General features: G+C 40.8%; 1 protein-coding gene across 23 annotated transcripts in view; it reads right to left on the bottom strand.

Annotated features, from left to right (window-relative positions):
* The window catches only part of TMC3 (transmembrane channel like 3), a 482220-nt gene that overhangs the window by 36767 nt on the left and 419299 nt on the right, over nt 1-26154 (bottom strand). For 16 of the 23 annotated variants that reach the window (XM_048868309.2, XM_048868305.2, XM_075133148.1 and 13 more), the window contains 2 exons: nt 15618-15727; nt 11311-11425 (listed from right to left, as the gene is read on the bottom strand). The gene's annotated coding sequence lies outside the window, so the exon portion shown is untranslated. The other 7 variants (XM_048868306.2, XM_075133145.1, XM_048868315.2 and 4 more) reach the window with 4 other exon arrangements.

Genomic DNA, 26154 nt, shown 5'->3' with positions numbered 1-26154 from the left:
ACATGGAATTTACATTTAGGCAGAAATCAGTATAATTTTTTCAAGAAATAAATGATTTCCCCTTCTCCCCATGGTGTCATGTTTTTCCAAGGGTGGAATGTTAAATGTTTCTTCCAAGGGTGGCAGGCTACCACAGATAGGCCTGAGGCACAAAGCTTAACTCTGGGGCCACACTTTCCCCAGCGTTCAGGGCCGTTCACATGTATGATTTTGTTTTGGACTTCCCTATGTGCTACAATGTTTTATGTAATATATTCCTGTATGATAAACTGAATCTAAAATGGCCTCTGAAAACCCACCCATTCAACTGAATGAACCATCATGTTTTAAGTCATATTCCCAGAGCATAAATAATTGCGGGGGGTGGGGGGTAGATGGGGATGTTGCTGTTGCTTTAAGAACTTCAAGACCTTATAAACCCCAGGCTTTAGGAAAGGCAGATATCAAAACCAAACATCCATAGCCACAGCCTTTATCCATTTTACATTTTATTTAAAAAGCAGTTCATCTATATATGGCACTCAGCTCTTATAGTGCACTTTTCATGTACAAATACATTGTGCTTTACCCGATTTACATTTTTTTTTGTGTTGGCATAGTTTTCATAACAGTGATGATCAGTTCATTTATTGTCACAGACAGTCATGCACTTGGAAGAGGAGTGATATTCATTATACTGATAGATTTACAACTTTTACAAAATTATTTAAAATGATTTTAAAGTGACTTTAACACGAACAGGTGGGGGCCTATTATTTATACCCGGATACAATTTAGCCTTATATTGGGGGAAGTAGGGACCAAATGCTGGCACTTTGTGCCAATCCCGTTGTGCTGGTCCAGCAGTGCAATAGGAGCAGGAGTTAGTTGCATTTCCCCTGATGGGAACTCCTCTGACACAGAAGAGCCACCAGCTTGAGCAGAACTTTCATAGCTGATGCCTTTGTCGCCTCTCCTTTAGCATCTTAGGAATTTCTACCAGTGGTGGAATGTAGAACAGGCCTCAGGCCAAACTCTGCTGGGACTAAGGCTGAGGAAAAAACTAGTCACAGGATCCGAGAGCTGTGAATAGCTCCTTGATAGTCTTTGCCTTGAATTGCACTCAGATGAGGCTTGGCGGAGGATCTGGATCAAATTATAAAAAGAGAACAAAACTACAACCCACAGGCCCTGAAATCAATAGATTTTACTGACACAATTTGGCCCTTCCACTTAAAAAAAAAAAACAAAACCCAGCAGGAAAAGCTACTGCTGGTTCATAACTCGGTATTTTCTCTCCATAAAAGCTCTGTACGAGATGGGGTGTAAGGCTTCAAGTTGCATAAATCAATGTTCCATGGTGCTTACGTTTTATTTGCATCCTCTGACAAGACAGAACATTAAGTTCTCTCCACTAGATTTGCTGCAGAGTACAGCATGGAGCCTGCTTTCATTCATACCCTCGACTAATCTACAGTGTTGAGGCTTGCAGAGAAATGTAACTTTTTGATGGTCATTGTTACAAACATAACACAGCACACAGCTAAGTAAGCCAAATGCTAAGTTGTCACAGGCTTCATAATTTATTGTCTGTAACTGGGTTACTCAGCAGGTTTTATGGTTTAATTTAAATGAATTTGGTTTAATTCACTGTACACTCTTTACCAGAGAGGGAAGGACCAGGTTTGATAAAGAATTGCCTGTGCTCTAAAAACTTCCACAACGAGGCCCAATTCCACAGTTGCTTCTTGTGTGGAGCTCCCATGAAAATCAGCGACACACACATACACACACACAAACTGGATCCCCACCATGGGGTAAATAAATGTCCACATTCAGGATCCAGTCTTGTAAAATCACTCCATTACATGCCACTCTATCCCCTTTAATCCTCCTTTTATGATGCATGTTAGGTGTCCACAACACCTGAGTGCACCAATGTGCAGTAAAAACCAGTAGTGCAGAAACCACTTTGAGTAAGCTATAAAGGAAAGTAGCTGTTTTCTACTTTTGCATAAGGTGAATTTATTGGGGCCAGTACTGCCCTGAGCGTCTTTGATACACACCTCCTCTAAGCCCTCTGGAGGACTAGGATTTTGCTTGCTAGTTTCCCATAATCTCCTCTACCACTGCACCCCCAACAAGAGGTCTATATTGACTTTCTTTATGTTACACTTTAATATTCTCAATAATGAAATCTATAAAACAGAGACTGCTAGAACTCTGACACATCAAGCCATGTGTACTTCATGTAAATCCACCAGCCTGGGGACAGCTTGCTTGTTTGGCTACTAATTCACGACACACCAAAATCTCCTGACTACATAGCTATGTATCAGAACATAAATCAGGTTAAAGCAAGCAGCCAAGAGTCACAGGTATATCAGGACAGAAACACACACTTCCTTTTTCTGCCATTAGAAGGATTATCACCTCCTTCCAGCTGGAATGAACAACAAGAGGACTGTTTTGAATGCCAGAAAAGCCCATGAAATCCTTTATGCTCATAAACATTATTGTAAATGAGCCCGAGCCACAACTTGTTTGTAGTGCTGCTCGATAAACCTGTAATTTTATGATTTAAGGGCAATAAGAAGTCAGTTCAAGTATATTTCCTATGTTATATTTAGTCATTTGCCTGCCCATCTTGGTCAGTGACTAGTTATTAGGAGCCAGATTCTGCCATTTTCATTCATGCTGAATAGCCCCCCTTCCTCCACAAGCTGAGCCTTTGAAAACCATTAGTATTATTTATTCCAGCTATATTCTGATATTTATCTGTTGCTCTCATTTTGAAAATTAAAATATTTGCACATATATGTCTCTGAAAGCACATTACCAACATAATTCAATTAAGCCTCCACAAAACTCCATGCCGCATATTATAGATTTCAAGCTGTTCACCTTAGATAACTACATGAAAAAGAAATTAATATGCTTGATTTCATGTCACATGTGATTCAGTTCTCTGCGAAGTATGCTGGTATAGCCAACTGCTGTCACACGACCTCTGATGAATAGGATTTTGAAATTCATGACCTAATTGTTTTGTTTGTTTCACATTAACTTAAAGTAAAGGTGCTTTCAAAAAGGTATGCAAAAGACAGAGCACAATTTGAACAACACAATAAAACCTACCTTCTGAAATGAGAGAAATTTCAAATGTGTGTCCACATATAGTCACATTAATGATTAAAATGTCCAAAAACGCCAATCAGGTTTAACTTCAAACCACATAAGCAAAGATTTCAAACAAACAAACTCTGTTAAACATTTGTGGGAACTTTACTGCATAAAACTATCAAGAAATACTGACATTAGGTTTATTTTGTATTTACATATGTTGCCATTTGTACACTGCTTTAGCCAGTAAGCTCCTTTCAGGCACAATCTAAAGGCCATCCACTTAATGGGAGTCCTTCCATTTACTTGGCACTTGATCCAGAGCCCACAGAAGAACATATCCTCAGATGATTTTACTGATTTATATAGCTAAGATGGGTTCTTAACTTTGACAGTCAGTGTGATAGAACAGGCCTCACAAGGCGAGTGGAGGCCCAGACTGCTGGTTTGTGTAAAGGTAAATGGGTGTTTTTTACAATTTAAATCTTCAGTGCGGCCCAAACAGGAATAGGAAAATAGAAACCAACTGCAGGATTTGTGCTACAGGGTGGGTATCTCCTTTCCTCTTTCTGATTCCCCTTATTCAGAAATAATAGCCTTTTAGACACCTTTACAGTGGAGTAGTGTGCCAGTGGCATTTTCCTGGAGTTGGGTAACACTGATTTTTGCTGCTAGCTGCTTGGGAGACTCCTTTTTGGGTTAGGTGGAAGGAGCTGATTGGCCAAAACCCATTAATGGGTAGGATTAAGATTAGAAAAGCTTGTTTTAGCCTAGAGAAACTCCCGGCAGTTTGGAACAATGGTTTACCGGTATTGCCAACCTCAAGACATCAAAAAGACATGAGTCCCCTCACCAAATCATGTGATTGGCCCCCCTAAAATCACTATATATATATATATATATATATATATATTTTAAAATTGTATTGTGTTTTCAATCTGTCTTTTGATTTTTGAACTTCGTGTATGTGTGTGTGTGTGTGAGAAAATTAGTGTAACCCGCTCTCTAACATCTACTGGGTAAAGGTGATTTTGGCTCTTGCTGCAGGAACTCTTACCCCCACATCTGCTTGTCCCCTGCCCAACAATTAATCAGGTCCCCAGTCCTCCCATCAGTTTTGTCCCCACACAGCGCCTGTCCCAGCTTCACTTCTGGTCCTTCTGGGATTCTTCAACTCCTCCCCCCACTTCCCAGACCCGGGGGACTGCAGCACACTCCCCTCTCCTCCTTCCCAGAATGGGGGGACAGCTCCGGGGCTCTTCAACTGCCCTCCCACCCCGTGCCTTCCCAGACCGGGTGCTGCAAGAGGGAGGAGCAGAGGTGCTATCCCATCACCATTGCTCACAGGAGGAGAGGAACTTCCCTAAGACAGCCAGCCCCCACTCGTGAGAATGGCAAGTGGTGAAGAGATATTCTGTTGGCTTCTGGCAGGGCTGAACTTCACAATAGGGCTGGTGATTCTCACATCTTCATGAGACAGGTGCCAGCCCAGTTTGAAATCTCATCACTTGTGAAAAATTGTGAGAGTTGGCAACATTGGTTTAACCAGGAACCTGCTCTCACCCTGAGAGTGTCAAGACTGTTTGGAAGCTCAGAATAGCCAGGGTCTTGCTCTAGCTTTGAGGCGCTAACTCAAGTCTGGGAGTTTAGTACAGCTGAGGAGTTTACTTCAGCAGGAGTGTGGTATAGCCTGGAGCTGCCCTAGTTGTTTTCCCAGTCAGTGCAGAAAGTGACAGTCCCCCGAGTGGCTCAGCAAAAAACAAAACAGCCAGTGAATCAGTGGAGCAAAGGGGTGGGGAAGGTGGGGGGTGGGAAAGCTCAGCAGCACAGCAATATGGCAGCGCCCAATGGAAGCTGGTGCCCAGGATAACCACCGTGCTCAACCGCTCCTAAAACTGGCCCTGGGTGTGGCTCAGACTCATAAAGCTAACTCTACTTTTAAAGGTTTCAGAGTAGCAGCCGTGTTAGTCTGTATTCGCAAAAAGAAAAGGAGGACTTGTGGCACCTTAGAGACTAACCCATTTATTTGAGCATGAGCTTTCGTGAGCTCCAGCTCTAGACGCTAAGGTGCCACAAGTACTCCTTTTCTTTCTACTTTTAAAGCATCTCTCAAATATTGACACTGGTAGGATGGAGCAAAGAAGCTAGTGGCAGAGTAATGGTGAATAGATGCCAAGCTCTCTATTCATATCCCTGTGCTCAGCCCATTAGCCCATTGCAGCAAACAGCATCTGGCAGAGAACTGTTGGTTAACAGCGTGCTGTAGGGTAAATCTTCCAAGAAACAGAGATCATAGAATCTCAGGGTTGGAAGGGACCTCAGGAGGTCATCTAGTCCAATCCCCTGCTCAAAGCAGGACCAATCCCCAATTTTTGCCCCAGATCCCTAAATGGCCCCCTCAAGGATTGAACTCACAACCCTGGGTTTAAGCAGGCTAATGCTCAAACCACTGAGCTATCCCTCCTACACTTCCTGCTGGGGAGCAAAAACAAAGGTGCCCAGGACAGGGCAGTCACAGGCTACAGCCAGAGAACAGAAGGAAGTTTTGTTACCGTATTGCTGTACTTAGTTTCTGTTCCCAATAAAGGATTTATCTTGAAATTGGCTTGCTCCTCAGTAAGATACTACATGGCACCAGTGGTGGAAGGCACAGTATAATGCTGACAGACCCCGGTAGGCGGGATCGAAAGTGGGACCTCTGAAGCCTAGTGTCTGAGTCGCTACTGCATGAACTAAAAGCCACATGGCCTTAGCTAAGCCTGTAGCAGACTCGTCAATCTCTAGCTGGGCTAGGTGCCACTAGAGGGGGACAGAGCACCACATCAAGCAGGCAGGAGTTACACCAGAATACTAGAAGCCCCAGTGGGAGGGGCAATATTGAAGTGGCTCCTACAGAGCCCGTGCAACTGCAAGTAACTCCCCGACCAGGCCTCAGAATCAACGGAAATGTGGAATGTGTCTGGAAATGCTTCAAACAGCAATTTGAGCGGTTTATGAAAGCCACGGGTGCAAACAGGAGGATGAGCAAAATATTGCTCTGCTGCTAGTGGCAAGGACAAAAGTGCGAGGTGTATGCAATGCATCCCATAAAGGCAGTGGTGAGGAAAGAAGGGAAAGCTTTGCAAAAACAATGAAAAGGTTTGCGGATCATTGTGTCCTCTGTAGAGGTGTTTGTCACAGGGTTATAAGTAAAATATCGATCCTGTGAATATAGAATATTAAATCAGACTCACTTGTTAAAGACCAGACTGATCTGGGGTGTAACAATAAGAATGTCCATGAACGACTAAGGGAGATGAATCAGACTTTAGAAAGGTCAATATGTGTATGCTAAGCAGTGAACAAACAGAAAGCCTAGAGAAAGGCACAGAGCATGAGACTTTTTGTACAACAGTTAAAGCAGCCAGGGACAAGTTCACAGAAATTAAAATGGACAAGGACAGAAACATGGAAAGCAGGAAACAATGCCAGTGATGTGGCAACTTGCATGAGGACAGGAAATGCCCAGCACGGGGGCTAATATGCATGAACTGCAATAAACCCAACCATTAAACTAAAATGTGCTGAGAAAGCAGGACATTTAGAAAGGGATCTAAAAGAGGAAAGTGTGCTATAGAGTAGCAGGTGCCACACTTCTTGTACAACGTCATGTGGTCTTTGAGTTTCCTGAGACACACTTGCTGCTGGGGAGCCAACGCAAAGAACCCTGGACAGAGAAGTTGCAGGCTACAGCCAGAGGGTAGTAGAAAGTTTTGTGACCTTATTGCTGAATGTAACCTTCATTCTCAAGAAAGAGTTTATAACTTGAAACCAATCTGCTCATTGGTAAGATACCACAATAGAACCTAACATAGGCACCTCAGAGAAGGACATGTTCTCTGCCTCAATGAGCTATTAGTCTAACTAGTCCAAGTGACACAATAAATCAGGCTGACAGAGAGTAGGGAGGGGACAGGGAAGGAAAGATGCGGATTACCATGATACATCGACTTTGTTTCTCAGTAGTAGACATAGAGCAGTGATGCTGAGTGATGTAGTTTTGAGCAATCTCAGGAAGCTACATGCCATGACCATACTAGCAGCTGAAAAGCAAGCCCAATGGCTGCAAACTTAAGGCTAAGATAAAACATTAACACTCCCACCAGGGCATGTTCAGTCAATAGAGGTGAAATTTTGCTGGATCTCTCCTCTGTCCAGAAGCTACCCTTCTCCACAAAAGGATTCTGCTATCCCACTTAATTTACCGCAGTTTTAGTTGAAGACCTGGTGCCTTTTATATCTCCACACCTTCAGATGTCACTGGAGAAGTTTGATTGAAAGGGCTGCTGTTTTATTCATAGTACCTAGCTGCCTCACAACCTTCTAGTCCAGACAAGTGATGACTAACAGGTAGCAGAGAAACGGCCCGAACCCTCATTCTGTGCTGCTGTTCCTGGCAAGACTTCCAACGTTCACCTTAAACTGGGCTCCCAGAAGCCCAAGATTATACTTTAGGGAATTACACAAGAAAGATTAAGGTTTAATATTAGTTCATTAGGGTTTTTTCATTCCATGAATAAAACTGTGTCCTTTTATATGCCAGCAACAGTATGCTTCTGAGCTAATGAAAAACAGAGCTTGAGAGAATGCTAGCACTAATGATGCAGGGGAGTTTTATAAATAGATTTAATTGGCTAATGTTTCCTAACTTGTCAAAAGGGAGGATATTAGTTTCCCTTTCATTAAAAAAAAATAAAAAAAAAAAAATCCTTGAAGTCTAATCTTAAAACAAGGAGACAATTTAGCATAGCATAGCTCTAATGCTGCCAGTGCTGGAGTTAGATTACTGACATTCATTTGAAGTTACTACTCAATGCTAAAAGCACAAACAAAAATGAACAATAAGAGTCATGAATTGTGGAATTGTCTTATACCCTGGGATGCAAAGTGCGCTCTCTGAGAGACTGGAAAGCAGGTGCAGAGCACTCACTGGACAAATTGGTGGCACTCTACCATTATCCGTCATTCCTGTCATTCTTGTGATTCTATTTTTAAGAACAGAACTATTAATTGAGAGCTCGGTACAGAATCCTTTGCTAACTTTTTTACCCAGCAGGTTAACAGCCAGAAAATCCAACTGCCGATTCCCACAAACTGTATTTCAGCCAAAAATGCATTTTGACTCATTCTCTTTCTTGTGATTATTACAGTGATTATATACTTCATTCTAATTGGTGTTTTCATATTTTATAATCCTCAGGGTTCAAAGAGAACTTTAAACCTTTAACATATGCACATAATTGCTGCTATCTGTGCATGACAGGGAGATTTATTTGTCATGCAGCAACTTGCATATACTTAAAAATACATACAGCACAACCTTGATTTTCTGAACTCTGATTAGCTGAAATTCCAGGTTAACAAAAGATTATGTTCCTTGAGTTTGCATATTCCTGTGGAGCTTCAGTGTTAGGGAGATCCATGGAACTGAAATTAAGCCCTTAACTCCCTGTGAAGTTTCTTTGCTTAGGAGAACCTGAAATTTTACAAAGGTTACAGATGTCCTCTAAGAGCACCATAAAATCAGGATTTGCATCCATCTAGCCTTCTAAGTTCTTATATGGCTCTGTCCCTGTGGTATCTCCACACTTTTCTATATATTTCAAAAACTTGGAAAATGAGCACCTTGTGCATTTTTATTGAACAGCATTCTGAGACATGCTAAGCACTTTATGCTCTGCAGAACCCAGGTTACGCTCAAAGCAAATTTTATTTATTTACTGTGGCCAATATCCAAACTCACTGAAAAACTCAGAGACACAGTTTGGGGGCCCTTCACTTTCACGGCAGGTTGAGGCTAAGATTAGAAGACAATACAGTTGATTGTGAAAGAAAGAAAGAAAGAAAGAAAGAAAGTTTGCTCTTAGGTACAAACATTATAGGGTGATCTTATGTGTTATAAATATGACACAGGAATTCTGGTATGAAATTGGGAGCAGATTCTCAGCAGGTGTAAATTGTCATTGGTTCATCTTCTTTATATCTTGGTCCACTTATCTGAGATGGGTCTGGGTTGATATGATGGGGCCAGTTTGCAGCTGGTAGAAATTTCGAAGAATGGGAAATGTCAACGAAATTTTGTATTGAAATTTTTAAATTCAACAAAAAGATGAGAAAATGGTTTTGAAAAAATTCTTACGAATTTTACCTGCTAGTTTTTGATTGCTCTAGTCAGTATCCATCAACTTTAGTAGGCCAATGTTTTCTTATTTTAGGCAAGGTTAATTTCTCCAAGGAAGACCGCAAAATATGTTACAGGATTTATAGAAATAAAATTAACCTTTTGAACTGACAATATGACAACTTTTAGAGGAATGTCTTTTCATTCTTTCCGTTGTTTTTGATGTATTTAATCAAATTAGTTCTGGAACGAATTAACCTAGGAATATTCGGACGCTCTGATTCTTAAGAAAAATGAATATTGCAGCATCCTATATTCAATAAGCTCAGTGGGACAAATTCTTTTCTCATTTACACCTGGGCAACCCCAAAAAAGTCAGTAGAGTTTCATGGATGGAAATGAGAACAGCAATGAGGTTTCTAAATCTACTAACTTTGCACTGAGATGGTAAACTGAGCTTTTGGACCAAAATCTGACTGAATTATCCTCATACAAATTATCTGAATAGAGCTTTAATAATAATGGTTTCATTTTCCCATTGCCATATGCGCATACTTCCTGCTGATATTAATGAGAGATATGGGCTTGGATCACGGGGAAATAATCCCATCAATTTACCATATTGCATTCAGATCATGCATAAAATCTGAACTTCAGTTTAAAAGGCTCCTGGTTAGTTAAATGAATTTCCAAGATCACCAACACATAATCAGAAGGGGATTATTTTTATAAATTGCATGACTGTCATTGTACATAATTCTGTGGTGTCACACGCCATAACGAGAATTTAGAAGTGTATCAGATTTAGAAAAACACCACAAGCTAAGTCATGACCCCACTTATGTGAGCATTTTTGAGCCTATTATCAAAGGCAAAGCTCTGTGTACACAAGTAGGAAGGGAGCCAATGCACATGTGCCTCACGCCGGAGAAACTGGGCAGCAGTACATCTAGCCCTGCTGATGGCATGCACTGTCACTCAGACAGAACTGCAAACGGAGATACAGGCCTGCACCAAACGGGACTGCTACTGCAAATACTCCCTCTCTATCGATTGTGTGACACCAGCAAGCAGTAGCCAGTGCCGCCATCCCTAACAAACTGTGCTGACTGGGACAGCTGTACCAAATTACCCGGATGTAACGCAGGGCCTCGAGTGAGGTGTGTTGGCTGACCACAGACGGCCCTTTGCAATCAGCACAGCTATGCACCATAAATAACCAGTGCGGTGAGGTTACTACTTCTGCTGAAGTAGGGGTGCCCCACCCACTCCTCATACATGCGGGTGTACTGCTGATCTGTCATGAGGGCACAGCCTGCCTGACTACTGGAGCCAGGCTTTGATGTTAGGCCAGGGTCTAGCCCTATATGAATTTATGCCATAAATACATCAAGTCCCTCATTTAAGAAGGTTGCAGTTTTCAAGCACTCCCTCTCAATCACAAAGCCACTTACTTAAAAAGAAGTAATGCAGGTGATTTATTTCTCTGGGGCATGCAACTGTGCCCATTCCACAATGTAGCTGTGAGGAGAAGGCATGCAGAAAGAGTGGAGTCTTGCATCTTGTGCTAAAAATGAAGAGACTTTGACGTGGCCTGGGTTTCAGTGGAAGTGAGTACCTTTCTCTGAATATGCCCTAGTTTTGGCCCCACGGGTTAGAATCTGGGCTCTGTGACTTACAGCACCATCTGCTATGGTGGGAAGAGGAGCAACTATGACCTATAAGAAAGCTTGATTCATTATTGCCAGAAGCAGTCTACTGTTGCCATTAGAGAAGCGGTACTTAGTATAAGATTCCACTCTGCCTGATTCCAGTCTGACTGTCCTTCAGAGCACATCAATGTGTTAAGTATATTACAAACATATTAATTTCACCAGGGACTTCATTGAAAGCATGTTAACTAAATTATTTCCTAGCTAACATGAATCAATTACAAGGCAGACATAGGATGCAGTGAAAAAAAAAATAATTAGCGTATTCGTGAGGGGAAAAACCTTAAGAAATTCAGCGGTTGGGAAAAACAGCCAAACATTTAGATGTTTTCTTACCCTTTGAATATCTTGACTTGCAGACTTTCCCTAGAAAGCTTGTGAGAACAGACTCTCGTGAAATTAGCAATGTTGTCTTTTCCCATTTCTGGCCAGCTCCAGGAAGTGTAGAGACCTGCAGAAATGAAAAGGATAACGTGGGAGGGGGGTGAAGTTAACCCAGACCTGTTTGAGCATCAGAAAGTTTGGTTGTGGTTCAGTTCAAGGTTCAGTTTTTATCCTATCTGTGCTGTAGTTGTACCAACCTAACCTCGGATGTAGACATGACTAGCTCAGCGGAAGAACGTTTCCGTCGACCTGGCCACTGCAGCTCAGGGAGGTAGGTTACCTACAGGGTTGAAAAAAACCCCTTCTGTTGGTGTTAGATGCATCTACAGTCATAGCTGTGCTACTATACTGCTAATAATATAAACATTGGCTGACTATCTGCTTCCTCAAAAATACAGTGGGGTGGACCCCTGCACGGTGTGAAGCCCCATTAACTTCAATTGGCCTCTGCACAGACTTAGGGGGTTTATTCATATGGTACATCATGCTAGATTAGGGGCTTGGTTTCTAACCCATGTTGTACCACCGCTTTATTGTTGAACTATGGGCAAATCATTTCACTTCATCGGTAAAATGGGCATAATACTTTATCCCACACAGGGCTGTTATGAGATTTAGGGTTTAATTCATTGAATATTTGTAAGCCACTTTGAGATCCTTGTCTGAGAGGCCCCATAGAGAAATTCAGTTTATCGGAGTCAGAGCTATCCCCCTTTTACTCTGCAGTGCTTTGGATTTCAAAATGTTTTCCAATATTATATTTTTGTGAAGCCCTAAGCCACCACGTGCATAATGGGGATGATGGAAATCATCCAATACTGAGAGCAAGTACAGTCAGCTGCCTCGGCTGCAATGTAATAAATGACATAATGACAGCACAATCAAATGCAACAAAATGAAAGTGGTAAATCGCAACAGAAAGTCTGGCAGGCCCATAAATGATGATGATCATCTAGGTTAATTCAATAGAGGATGCTCTCTGCTCTGCAATAAATCTGAAATACTGTGTTGGGGGAGTGTGTCTTTATACGGTTCAAAAATAACATGTGCAGAATCAACTTCAGCTCCGAAATGAAATGATATAATTTGCATTCCAATTATTTCAATTGCAAAATGACTTGTTAGAATCCTAGTGTCCTGGAATATCGATAAGAAACATTAAATATGAAGCACAAAAGCTTAATTTTAAAGGGTCTGTAGTGAATATTTTGGGAAAAGGTTTTTGAGAAGAACATTCCATATGCCTGGCTAATCAAGTGAAAACCTGTTTCCTTGGTAAGTATTACTGAAGGAGACATTGGGTGTCTTAAAAAGGAAACTAAGAAAAATAGATGCACTGAAAAAACTAATAAAATAATTCTTGCAGATTTTACCAGCTTTCTCCTTTAGTAACATTTTAAATAGAGATGGGCCCAACCCACAACATTTAGATTCAAGCTTCATTCATCTCAAAGTTCTGAGGTGTTCAGACCTATGCCTTTGGATGAAATTACTATAAACATAGTGGGCTTTTTCAAATTCTAGTTCCAGATTTCAAACACTACAAATCTGGGGGTATTCAGACCTGGGGGAGGAGGGTTGATTCAATCATGTCTCTAATTTCTAACATGATGGGCAGTATTCTATCATATCGTGTTGGAAATTATTCACACCTGATGTAGCACAACGTCTTAACAAGGAATTGCGTCAAACTCATACAACATTTTGGCTTGACTGAGAAATTTAGATCTGGACATGCTAAGGAAGCGTCTTTCAGGTCAGGAGCCATGGGCTTGAGCAGATACGCAGAAGGGACATTACGCAATACGCACAGCCAGTGGTCCTTGATTTTAGCAGCAAGTCAGTTCATTTTCACAGCATTAAAATTCAGTATATGCAAAGTGCACCACAATTTAAAAAGGCCTTCAACAATGAATTAAGTGATTTAGTGATTAAATGATTTCTCTACAAATGAGGTGTTATCCAGCCCTAGCAATTCAGAAAGGGAAATCTAGCCCAGCATTATTTATCGTATACAGTGCTATTATTATTATTCATTATGTACATTGTGGGTAAAGCCTAGGAGTCCAGTTGTGGATCAGGGCTAGATGCTCTCCAAACACACATCATGAATACATATTGCAGATTGCCTTCCTTTACTATTCATACGCCATTATGGAAATCAACAGCAATGTCATTAGTAGACAGAACTTATATTTTCTGACAAAAAACACTGAACAATTTTTAAAGCACCCGCTGAAGAGAGGTTTGTTTTTTTCCTGGAGAAATGAACCCAGCTTATTATCTCGAGACTGTAACAGCTTATACCTGAGTGGTGCTGAGAGAAGCTTGAAGGATGAAGATTTAGGAAGAAAAAATTCCTAAAAAGAAACCCAGCCGATAATCATTTGGTACAAAAATACTTGTTAATTTCTTAAAAATAGCTAGCCCTATCAAGAAACAGCCAAAAACAATTATGAGAGGTTAATAAAACAATGTAACAAAATGTTAAACTCTGGAACGAAAAACATTTTAATCACTCTACACGTTGAGTATCCTAATCTCTAAATGTCCTGGTAACTAGACATAACAAAATTAATAATCTCTAATTACTCTCCCCATAAGACACACCTTCATTTCTGAGAAGAATGACAGAAGATCAATGTTTATAGAAGTAGCAAAACATTTTTAGCTTTCACAGTCACAACACTGCTGCATTGCTTGAGCTCTGTCTATGCCGGATGACCTTGAAATTGCTTGAGTCATGGCCAACTTCTATCTTCGGTTCCAAACAACCACCTTAAATCTTACACAGTGTCATGTTCTCAATGTCTGGGCTTTGTACTTCCCTGCCATTGAAGGATTTTTCACATAAATTATACAGGAAATGAAGCAAAATGTAATTACAATCTCCAGCAGCACCAAGGCAGATGGATAGCAACCGACATGGAAAGCAGTCCAACAGTCAGTTTTCAATAAATGTCACTTGGTAGAATGGGTATAAATGAAGCATATATCACTATACCACCCAGCTCCAGAATTATATTATTATCGCATCATACAGCCAAAAAGTTATAAGGTTATGGCTATTTCCAACGATCACTGTTAGCAGACTGCTCCAAAGGGACTTTCATTCTTTGCTTTTAAACCTCATTATATGGACTTCAAAATGTTTCATCAAATAATATTATGCTGCATTAAATTGAGTTATCCCAATGAAAACATTTCCACTAAGGTTGAATGAGGCATTTGATAATCCATTAGCACACCTTTAACTTTTCAGCATAACAAATTTTCTCATAATTTTTTTTTATAATTCTCAAAAGGAAAAGACACAATTATATCTCACTTTGGAGTAGTCCAAATGGATGTGATTTGATTGATCTGAACAGAAGGCACATTACAGTGATGTATAACAACATTTTTGTCCTTGGAAGAGCTCCAAATTAATTCATTCCCATTTTACCTTTCAAGGTACAGCAAAATATTTAACCCTATCTTAACATAGTATTTATTTAAAAGAAGTTATTAGGGGAGATCTGTGCTACAAACAACAGCATTAACAAGGGTTAGCAATAAATTTCATATCTCCAAAATAGATTTTGCATGGTGAAAATTTGCGGTGATATAACTTCAATATAAGAGTCTGCATTTATGATTAAATAACCATGGAATTCATTAAGCAAGACCTTTAAAATGAAGAGGACACATTTTAAAAGGGATACATATGTAATGCAAATGTTTTTTCTAGTCTTGTGTTAAAGATAGGTGCTTTCTTTTCCTGGTTTCCAGGTATTTAAGAGCTCACTAAGTTCTCCCCATTCCCCTTGCAAAAGTCTCCCAATGAAGGATACAGCAGATAATAAACTGATAATATACATGATCTTAGCCAGAAAGCCAAGATGGCTGAAATGGGGATGAATTCCATTTGCTACAAAACCCTGCAATAGGATAAATGAGAGTGCAGGTCAGATTTGGGCAGGAGAAAATAAACATGTAATTTTGCATGGACTATTGTCTTCTTATGTCAGGTATAAATTTTCAAAGCAGTGTATTAAAATCAATGCGAGTCTCATAAATTAAATCTTGTGCATCTCTGTTATTTTAACCTCAGAATGTCTTTCATCAGTAAAAGCCTCCTAAAGTACAATGGGCACACTTACTAACTTCTCTTTTACTGTTTATTATGTTTACTGTATTTGTGATATTTCCCTATTTTAGAATGATATATCAGTAAGTGAAACATCTGTAATGGTCCTCGATCTAGGTGCTTTAGTTACCATTTTGCTCTTCACGTATGTTGAGATGAGCTGTGCAGAGGACAAAAGTTCTATTTCGCAAAGGATTTTGAAATGTCGAAATCTGGCTTCATTCCAAATCAGAGCAAAAACTAAAAAAAAGAAAAAAGAAAAAAGAAAAAACCCTCAAAACTTTAAAATTCTCCACAAAGGAAAATTTAAAATAATAATAATTTTGGGTTATTCAAAATGTTTTACTTTGATTAAATTGATTTAGACTTTATTTTATGTTGTATTATGGCATAATGCAAAATAAAAATTCAAAACAAGAAATCAAAATATTTCATTCCCAAAATATTGAAACTGAACATGTGGATGTTGTCAGAACATTAAAAAATATTAAACCAAAATTCCAGCAAAATTGACCTGATTTTCTGAAGCTTTTTGATTTGGACAGAACTGTATATTCTTATGCAATATGACTCCTTCAAAGTTTCTCTGACCAGCTCTAATACTGAGTTATAAAACTAGACTGGTCAGTTTCATTTTTTGTTTATGGTTATCATTTCCTGCTTCTGCTACCCTCATGCAATTCTGTTGTTCTTGGCTTCCAACATCATGGTAACTTCCATATACATTGTTTAAAACAGCTTCACTATTCTTGTTAAGATTTAGAAGACATCTCCCCCTCTGGAGCCTACTTTTTAAATAAAACCTAGATCTAATCTACACACAAACTGTACTGATTTAATTAAATCAAATTCTAACTTCATTTAGTTAAATCGGTGCAACGCTCTTGTGTTGATACCCTTCAATTGATTTAAGAGTAGCTAATATTGATGTAGGTTAATTTGGTAAGCAGTTTAAGGTGCCCACATAATTTAACTGTGAATCAGTTTAGAAACTGATTTAATTCAATCAGTGCAATTTGTGTGTGTGGACAAGCCCTGAAATTTGCATTCTAAACTAGAATACATTGTTCCCTTAAACAAAGAAGCTAAAAGATGGACTACAACTGTAACACGTGCAATGTTGTGTGTGTAATTAGTTCCCTTGTGACTAGCACTCATTGCCCAGCAGGAATGCCACCCATAGCACTAAGGCAGTAGTTCTCAAACCTTTGTATTGGTGACCCCTTTCACACAGCAAGCCTCTGAGTGTGACCCCCCCATATAAATTAAAAATACATTTTTTATACTTTTAACCCTATTATAAATGCTGGAGGAGAAGTGGGGTTTAGGGATGGAAGCTGACACTTGTGACCCCCATGTAATAACCTCACAACCCCCTAAGTGGTCATGACCCTCAGTTTGAGAACCCCTGCACTAAAGTGATGAGATTATGTCAATGAGCAAATCTACCAAAAAAAAAAATAGTGAAAGTTGGCCCTCTGGTCTTATTTTTGCCAGTTAAACGATTTTCCTTAGCTCCATGATCATGCAATGAATCTTCTGTCATTACAAACACAGATATTTCCTAAATCTGTGCAAATGCCACATACTCTGTTTGCCTCTGCATCCACTTTGGAAGGACTTCTTTGTTAATGAAGATGAATTAGCAATTTATTTTTCAATGTATCTGCATCTGTGGCAGTGACCTTAGCCTTTCCCCGCAATGTGATATGAGTCAGGTGCTGTGCAAATTGAGTCGGGAAGAAGAGGAGGCTGTTCTTAAGGTGTGATTTTGTGTGCTATATTTCAAGGAGCTACCGCGGTGAAAGATATATGTAACTTTTATTTTTAAAAATTAATGTATATGTATGAATGGGTTGGATGGCTGAGAGAACAGGTAATATTTTATAGAGCCTTCCCTCTCTATGCCAGAGTATCAGATTTGATCCAACTGCTTGAAAGATCCAACTGCATTGGAATACGCTAATTTATATGAAATAATTGGCAGTCAGATTCTTTGTCACAGGATGCAAATGTCCATAGCATAAATGTGGCCTGGTTATCAGTATCAACAGAAAAGCTAAGGAATTATTGGAGGTGGTCTCTCCTGATCAGAGTTAAGACACCCTACTCAGAGAAAGTGAGCTAGTTATTTAAGACATGGTACATGCCACAATTGGGTCACATTTTTTTAAAAAAGCAATCTTTTTTTTGCAGAATCTTCTGTTAAATCTACCATAGTAAAGACATCAATGATCTGCAGTAGTAGAAATCAACCACCTCTGCTTGGGGCATGGTTTTTGGTTTTTTAGATTTTTATTAATTTTTCTACATAGCTGTCAGTGCTTGGGTCTGATGTCAGGGCTATGTACAGGAGGTAGAACAGTGTGAATACTGCAGTTCTGAAAACTCAAAAAATCGTTTTGGCTTGACTCAAAAGAAAACATTGAAATTTTAAAAAAAGTTAAATTTTTAAACTTAAATTTTAAAAAAATCAGTTCACAAAATATTTCATTATGTTTTGACCTTTTAAATTTAATGTTTTTTTTTTAATTTTTCAAGGACATTTCAAAATGAAAAGTCATTTTGACTCAAATATTCAAAACAAACAGTTAAGATATTTTCAGAATTCTTTGTGACTTTTTTGTTTACAATTAAACGGTTTAGTGACTTTGAATTTTTTGCAATAAAAAAAGGGTTGGCTAAAAATGTTGCCCCAGCCAAGTGTGGGCTGATTAGTCATTTCACAATGAGAAACAGCTCTGGCTATGCTTCTACTCCATTGATTGTGAAGGATTGGCACTTAGATATTACTGTGATGGGCAGCTGTAATTCATAAATAAATACACAGATAGATTTTCTAAAGAACATTTTATCCATGTAAATATTTGCTGGTGTAAAAGCCACCAAGACTTCTCATTAAGGCACAGATGCATATGTCTCCATAGTCAATTCTACATTTTTATCAGGTCCTGACTTTTCTCTTTTTACTGGAGGATTTGGGGAAGGTCCTTAGAGTACAAATCTGTCAGCTACATAAACAATTCTGAGAAATAATCAACTTGCAGCCGATGAAGTGAGCTGTAGCTCACGAAAGCTTATGCTCAAATAAGTTGGTTAGTCTCTAAGGTGCCACAAGTCCTCCTTTTCTTTTTGCGAATACAGACTAACACGGCTGCTGCTCTGCAACTTGTTTTGCTATCTGACAGTCTCTGATCCTGTAGAGTAAGCAGAAAGCTCCACCATGTGGTAAAATTATTTCTTTGTACATAAAATACCTGCTATGATGTATGATTAATTCAAACACCAATAAACCTGAGTTTAGTTTTTTAAAATATAGCTATTTCCCCTCGTTACTCATTTTCTGTAAGTTACTGGCAGCAAGCAGCCTGACTCCAACTATGATTTTACAGATCCAATATAATTCTACAGTACAAAATGCACTGCTAGGCTGACAAGAGGATAAAAATATTAACTGTACAAAAAAATTCATGTGACCGTCCAGTAACTTTTAAATGTCAGACAAGCATTTAAAACTTGCCATCTAAAGAGAATGGGCAGTTAGTTCAAAGGAAAACTACCAGAACTAGAGCTTATGTTCAATATGAAGCGAACAAACAAAACAAAAGCAAACACACACCCCATATCATTTTATTGGCCTTTTCTGTTATTTTATGAGGTATACAGGCGCCTCATTTTCTCTTCAAAAAGTTTTTCTTAGTGAAATATTAAGAATATCAGATCCTGACTTCCCTCTCTTTTGATGGAGGACATTGGTAAGCTCTTTGGAGTACAGATCTATAAAATATATAAATTATAATAATATATACTCAGTGTAGAAAAGGTGTGTGATGTAGAGGTGGCAGGGCCAAACCAGGCTACAACCTGGTACCTGCTTCCTCCCCCATTTCTGTCATAACCACTGAACCGTCAGCAGGCTTGTTGTACCACCCCCCGCAGATTTTCTGGGGGAACATTTCTTCTTGGTTGAAAACCTCTGTTCTAGGGGTGAGTGAGAGTGGTGAAGGGCATAATGAAGTTTTGCCTATGATGGCAGATTGTCGTGAGTGATGACGAGGAGTATAAAGCAGGGCTGGAGTGCAAACTGTACATTATACAAAATATTTATGGCAGTGTGCTCAGAAGGTGAATGAAACTTTTAGCTTCTTTAGATGTTGTTATAGTGGCAGAGCATTTTGAACCCCTCTCTCCCAGACTGTGACTTTAATCCACTATCCATTTGATACAGAAAATCTACTCTACTAAAATTTTGTACAGGGATACATGCAATGTTGAATGCCTGTTTTCTCTTGGGTAGAGAAAGCAGACAAGAGCTGTAACACAACAAATTCAGAAATACACACATTCAGCTCCTTTGTTTAAAAACCAGAAACTAATCTGATTTTCTGGCGTAATCTGATTTAGAATCTGTAACATGATCTAATATGAAGCAACTATATCAGTGAGATTAGCAACATCCATTTCCCACAGAAGGAAACACATTAGCTTAATCCAGACATACACAGTGAGAAAGCAGTTGGAATCTGGAAGGCATTTAGCCTCTCTTATTTGGGATGGCATCCCATAATTGCAATATTTTTCTAAAGTATTTAAAATGAACATGATTAATTACAGATCAGTTATGAATCAAATGACTTTGAAAGGTAAAGTTTCCTTTCCTACCCATAATGCTCTGAAGCGGGTGCTTTCTGGTGCTTTCTGGTCCATTTTAACTAGGTTCTCTTTTTCCAGCTTCTCAGTGAAATGCCAGCAAGGATGCTGTTCAGAATACTGATTACATCTCCAGCTCTCAGTCAATGACCATGGCCCAGAAGACAAAACTATATATTCTGATAAATAGTCATGGTTAATATTTTACAAATCTCCAGGCATTCTATTTTACCTTGATTAGCCAAAGAAAAGGTGGTGGTGATGGAAAGAGATGAAGGATGTAGCATTAGATGCATAATGATGCATTAGATTTTCTTTTGTTTAGTGGCTGGTAAAATAGCTGTGCTGAATGGAATGTATATTCTTGTTTTTTGTGTCTTTTTGTAACTTAAGGTTTTGCCTAGAGGGATTCTCTATGTTTTGAATCTGATTACCCTGTAAGGTATTTACCATCCTCATTTTACAGAGGTGATTCTTTTACTTTTTCTTTCATTAAAATTCTTCTTTTAAGAACCTGATTGCTTTTTCATTGTTCTTAAGATCCAAGGGTTTGGGTCTGTGTTCACCTATGCAAACTGGTGAGGATTTTTATCAAACCTTCCCCAGGAAAGGGGGTGTAGGGCTTGGGGGGATATTTGGGGGGCGGGGGGAAGAAGACATCTCCAAGTGGGCTCTTTCCCTGTTCTTTGTTTAATACGCTTGGTGGTGGCAGCATAGGATTCAAGGACAAGGCAAAATTGTACCTTGAGGAAGTTTTTAACCTAAGCTGGTAAGAATAAGCTTGGGGGGTCTTTCATGCAGGTCCTCACATCTGTACCCTAGAGTTCAGAGTGGGGAAGGAACCTTGACAAGCTCTCTGTAGTAACCACACTTAAGGAGGGTACACCCCTCAGGTTCCATGCCGAGAGCTTCAGGTGCTCAACGCGTGAGTGCTTGAGAGGGCCCTGGCGTAGAAGCTCCCACTGGAAAGAGTTGAACTGACATCTGTAGGAATCTGGAAAACCATGAGTGACAGGGTCTTTACATTTCTGATAACTACTCAATAACTCACTAATTTAGATCTCATTCTCCTGTATCCAACCATCAGCTGCTTAGTCAGTCAACCAGTCTTGCTCTTTTGCCTAAATGTAATTGGTTTGGTCATTAGATTCTTTTTGTTGTGAGATGCTTTTAACAGGGATCATACTTGTTGAGTGTTTAGAAAGTGACACACAATAAATAAAGGAAGGAAGTAACACAGTTTCTTGATCCAGGAGATCCTGGCTTCAATTAGGATTTTTGGGGCGCTTTTTTGTTCATCGCTGGCATTACCACTATGCCATAGAAGTTCTGTTGTCACTTTCAATGGTGACCAGAGCCAAAGGGAATCTTAGGAGGAGAGAGAAAAATCCTTTGTTTAACTGCTTGCCACTACAGGAAGTTGTTGTGATGAGATTCTTGAGACAGCTATTTGCCTTGAGCTCCCTGGATGGTGCAGACTATAATCTGTTTCTTGATTCAGAACATTCCTTTGATAAACCAAAAAAGTGTATAGAGTGCGGGGGCCCTACATCATCATGGAACAGTTTCCACAGAGGTCACCATCTGACCAGTGGCCTACAGGGAGGAGACACCTGAAGAGTTCCCTAATGAGCAAGATTTGTGAAATCTTTTCTTGAGCAACTAAATTATTTCCAGAGGTGTGTTAGGGGGCTTATTCCTTCACCCACTTACTTCCCTGGTCCTTCTCGCATGAACAGAGAGCAACAATACCCGAAGTCCAAAGGTGCAAACAATTTGATGTTTATTGGGGTGAACTTCCAGCAAGCATGATTCCAGTTTCGTTCCTTAGTATCCTCCTTCCCAGCTCTGACACCTCAAAGCCTTACACCTGTGTCCCTGTTCCCATTCCTGCCCTTAGCCAAACATGATTCCAACTTCCTTACTCCCATTCCCTGTTCCCATTTCCCCCTTTAGCAAAACATGATTCCAATTTTCTTACCCCCATTCCCTGTTCCCATCTCACACACCCACATGCCCACCCCCACCCACACCCAGTCACTTCCTCATTGACTACAGATTATATAGTAAAACTTGAGTTCTGCTTAGCTATACCTTAACCAATCATTTTCCTGAAATTTAACTAACCAATCCTAACATATTGTAACATGATTATGTAACCAATTATATCCCACCACCTTAATTAGTTTACACCCAGCAAAATTAATTATACAGCAGACAGGAACAATCACAGAACCAGACAGAGATTATACAGACAAACAACAGCAAAGTGGGAACTATAATGACAAAACAATACAGAAGTGAGGATTTCACATCCCAGCTATTGATAAGTGAGTTCTTGCCAGACAGGATGCTATCAAACTAAGTTTCCTTTTACATTTTCTAGGCACTTCCCTTTCTCTGGAGGTGATAGGAATACAATCCTGTCCTGATAGTGCCTAACAGCCCAATAGCACCTTATTTCAATGTGACTAGTTTGGAATGTGAGGATGTGACCGTTCGCTTCCCAGCTTATGGCTGCCTCTGCTGCTTAGCCAAAGGCCTGAGCCTAAGCACAGGGCCACAAACTGTCACAGTAAGAGAAGGCCCTTACACCGGCAGACAGTGATTTCTTTCTTTTATACCTCTATCACTAGCCAAGTGATAAGAATACACCTAAATTCTTAGAGTATAGGCCTTTACAGACAGGCCTGAATATCTATATCCTAACAAGGTGTCCAACACAATGCTTGTAGGGGAGCCAGTTCCTCAGAGGGAAATAGAGAACTTCTTTGAAAATGGCTGAAAAAGCAGTGGGGCTTGCATTTTAGATGCCCCATCAGTGTTTTACAGATCCTATCTAGTATGACTGGGCTATAAGATGAATAAAAACTATCTATCTAAATAGTGGTAATTTGAGTGCCTTGCAGACTTGTACTGGGAGTGAAAAACTGAAGATACACTGAAAGGAGTCATCTGGTCTTGGTAATGGGTCACATTTTTGCAAAATGCAGACAAGTAGAGTGCACGTGAGCTCATGCTGTGCAGAGGATGGCATTCTCCATGGGGGCCGGACAGAACTTTCCAGCTGGACAATGTACAGCCATGTAGGGCACGCAATGCATTCCTTGCATACCTAGATTATGCACCACTGGGTTAGCCAATAAGCGTTTTTCTCCTACCATGGTCCAGTCTGGAAACCCAGAGTCACGGGATCCCCGGCGTGCAGTCTGGGACTGTGGAACCGCTGTGCCCCCTGAACTCTCTCCAGCCTGGGATGTCTCTAACAATACCTTGCTAGTGACGAGCAAACAAAGAGACTCATCAAGCCATCAGATCTATCCCTTCCTGCTTCTCCACATGGGCACCAATGATACTGCCAAGAATGACCTTGAGCGGATCACTGTGGACTACGTGGCTCTGGGAAGAAGGATAAAGGAGTTTGAGGCACAAGTGGTGTTCTCGTCCACCCTCCCCGTGGAAGGAAAAGGCCGGGGTAGGGACCGTCGAATCGTGGAAGTCAACGAATGGCTACGCAGGTGGTGTCGGAGAGAAGGCTTTGGATTCTTTGACCATGGGATGGTGTTCCATGAAGGAGAAGTGCTGAGCAGAGACGGGCTCCACCTAACGAAGAGAGGGAAGAGCATCTTTGCGAGCAGGCTGGCTAACCTAGTGAGGAGGGCTTTAAACTAGGTTCATCGGGGGAAGGCGACCAAAGACCTGAGGTAAGTGGGCAAGCAGGATACCGGGAGGAAGCACAGGCAGGAACGTCTGTGAGGGGAGGGCTCCTACCTCATACTGAGAATGAGGGGCGATCAGCAGCTTATCTCAAGTGCCTATATACAAATGCACAAAGCCTTGGAAACAAGCAGGGAGAACTGGAGGTCTTGGTGAAGGCAAGGAATTATGACGTGATTGGAATAACAGAGACTTGGTGGGATAACTCACATGACTGGAGTACTGTCATGGATGGTTATAAACTGTTCAGGAAGGACAGGCTGGGCAGAAAAGGTGGGGGAGTAGCACGGTATGTAAGGGAACAGTATGACTGCTCAGAGCTCCGGTATGAAACTGCAGAAAAACCTGAGTGTCTCTGGATTAAGTTTAGAAGTGTGAGCAACAAGAGTGATGTAGTGGTGGGAGTCTGCTATAGACCACCGGACCAGGGGGATGAGGTGGATGAGGCTTTCTTCCGGCAACTCACAGAAGCTACTAGATCGCACGCCCTGGTTCTCATGGGCGACTTTAATCATCCTGATATCTGCTGGGAGAGCACTACAGCGGCACACAGACAATCCAGGAAGTTTTTGGAAAATGTAGGGGACAATTTCCTGGTGCAAATGCTGGAGGAGCCAACTGGGGGAGAGATTTTCTTGACCTGCTGCTCACAAACCACGAAGAATTAGTAGGGGAAGCAAAAGTGGATGGGAATCTGGGAGGCAGTGACCATGAGTTGGTCGAGTTCAGGATCGTGACACAGGGAAGAAAGGTAAGCAGCAGAATACAGACCCTGGACTTCAGGAAAGCAGACTTCGACTCCCTCAGGGAACTGATGGGTAGGATCCCCTGGGGGAATAACATGAGGGGGAAAGGAGTCCAGGAGAGCTGGCTGTATTTCAAAGAATCCCCATTGAGGTTACAGGGACAAACCATCCCGATATGTTGAAAGAATAGTAAATATGGCAGGTGACCAGCTTGGCTTAACAGTGAAATCCTTGCAGATCTTAAACATAAAAAAGAAGCTTACAAGAAGTGGAAGATTGGACAAATGACCAGGGAAGAGTATAAAAATGCTGCTCGGGCATGTAGGAATGAAATCAGGAGGGCCAAATCGCACCTGGAGCTGCAGCTAGCAAGAGATGTTAAGAGTAACAAGAAGGGTTTCTTCAGGTATGTTGGCAACAAGAAGAAACCCAAGGAAAGTGTGGGCCCCTTACTGAATGAGGGAGGCAACCTAGTGACAGAGGATATGGAAAAAGCTAATGTACTCAATGCTTTTTTTGCCTCTGTCTTCATGAACAAGATCAGCTCTCAGACTGCTGCGCAACACAGCATGGGGAGTAGGTGGCCAGCCCTCTGTGGAGAAAGAAGTGGTTAGGGACTATTTAGAAAAGCTGGACGTGCACAAGTCCATGGGGCCGGATGCGTTGCATCCGAGAGTGCTAAAGGAGTTGGCGGCTGTGATTGCAGAGCCATTGGCCATTATCTTTGAAAACTCATGGCGATCGGGGGAAGTCCCGGACGACTGGAAAAAAGCTAATGTAGTGCCCATCTTTAAAAAAGGGAAGAAGGAGGATCCTGGGAACTACAGGCCAGTCAGCCTCACCTCAGTCCCTGGAAAAATCATGGAGCAGGTCCTCAAGGAATCAATCCTGAAGCACTTACACGAGAGGAAAGTGATCAGGAACAGTCAGCATGGATTCACCAAGGGAAGGTCATGCCTGACTAATCTAATCGCCTTCTATGATGAGATTACTGGTTCTGTGGATGAAGGGAAAGCAGTGGATGTATTGTTTCTTGACTTTAGCAAAGCTTTTGACACGGTCTCCCACAGTATTCTTGTCAGCAAGTTAAAGAAGTATGGGCTGAATGAATGCACTATAAGGTGGGTAGAAAGTTGGCTAGATTGTCAGGCTCAATGGGTAGTGATCAATGGCTCCATGTCTAGATGGCAGCCGGTATCAAGTGGAGTGCCCCAAGGGTCGGTCCTGGGGCCGGTTTTGTTCAATATCTTCATAAATGATCTGGAGGATGGTGTGGATTGCACTCTCAGCAAATTTGTGTATGATACTAAACTAGGAGGAGCGGTAGATACGGTGGCAGGTAGGGATAGGATACAGAGGGACCTAGACAAATTGGAGGATTGGGCCAAAAGAAATCTGATGAGGTTCAACAAGGACAAGTGCAGGGTCCTGCACTTAGGACGGAAGAATCCAATGCACCGTTACAGACTAGGGACCGAGTGGCTAGGCAGCAGTTCTGCAGAAAAGGACCTGGGGGTGAGAGTGGACGAGAAGCTGGATATGAGTCAGCAGTGT

This window comes from Caretta caretta, chromosome 10 (assembly GCF_965140235.1).
Source record: "Caretta caretta isolate rCarCar2 chromosome 10, rCarCar1.hap1, whole genome shotgun sequence".
Lineage (NCBI taxonomy): Eukaryota > Metazoa > Chordata > Testudines > Cheloniidae > Caretta > Caretta caretta.
This window is presented reverse-complemented; position numbering and strand designations above follow the sequence as displayed.